The sequence below is a fragment of the Chaetodon trifascialis genome, chromosome 11 (genome assembly GCF_039877785.1).
Source record: "Chaetodon trifascialis isolate fChaTrf1 chromosome 11, fChaTrf1.hap1, whole genome shotgun sequence".
Classification (NCBI taxonomy): domain Eukaryota; kingdom Metazoa; phylum Chordata; class Actinopteri; order Chaetodontiformes; family Chaetodontidae; genus Chaetodon; species Chaetodon trifascialis.
Window position 1 is genome coordinate 17,295,840 of NC_092066.1, and position 1,302 is coordinate 17,297,141.

Genomic DNA, 1,302 nt, shown 5'->3' on the forward strand with positions numbered 1-1,302 from the left:
TTTGGAAGGCCATGGTAATAATTAATGTATGCTTATAAGATAGATATTCCATAGATATTTTATTTGAAGGCAGATTTCTTGTTCTGTTACCACAAAACTTGACTAAATCAATGACTCTTTGTGGGATTGTGTGGATTCCTTCATGGGCCTGAAGTGTGATGTAGAGGAGCAGAGCAGTCACAGATTGGTACAGAGTCAGAGACACAGGCTGGCACCATCAGACAGCAATATCACAGGCTTTTTTCTTTTTTATCACAAGGCTTCTTAGGATAGGTCAGTACAGTTTAGAAATTAGTAGTTGGGCAGAGGTTTTAAATGTCCATTAATATTACTTTCTCATTACGATGGAAATGATCTATTTTTTTTTTCATGGCAAGCCAATAATGGGCTTGTGTTTCTATGTAGGGCAACCACAGTGAAACATAAGGTCTGTGCTTGGGTTCTGCAAATTTATGCTTCTATTACTTCTACCAGCCAGCTTGTTTTAATGGTGATTAATGTTTTTTGTTTGTTTGTTTGTTTGTTTTACAGCTTCTTCATTTCTGAATAATTTCCAAGGAAGTCTCCTAGAAATAATGTAATTTAGTACTAATTATAGGGAAAACAGAAACACAGTTCAGTTGGTTCACCTCCAAGTAATTAATTCCAATTAACCCATAGAGTTTCAGTCAGTATACAGCAGGTCAGCTTATCATGAAAATATATGAATTACATCTACAGACAAGCATATACTCCGCCTATATACAAAGCATATTTAGAGTTAAGTTTCAAATGATAATGAGCGAGTATTTAATTGGGTTTAAATGCTTTTCTTTTAAGGGTATTCTCATTTTCCCTGTAGTTAGCATGACATTAATGTTCTTTCTAGAGACCCCTCTAGGTAATTACTTATATTACATCAACATACCTATTCAATAAAATTTGCTATTTTTCCAGCTGTTATTACGTTGGTATTGTATGTATGTGTCATACTTCATGTTTTCTCACTGGTATTATATGTAAATTAGTATTGTACTGTTTCTTTAACGGTTTATCCATGGGAGTCTTGGGCGTACCCTAGACTCCAAGATTTGTTGGCATATTACATTGAAAACAATTCAAATGAATCCAAATAATATATTTGAACATCCCCAAGTGTAATACCTATGGTATGATCATAGACATTAGAAGTGTTGGTTTAGAAATAAGAACATCCTGCTTTTTCAACGAACAACGGTTATACAAACGGGAGCAAATGCGGACTAGTTTGGGCCTAACGGATACCCCTACTCCAAATGACACGTGATCAGAAAAAGTTATAAA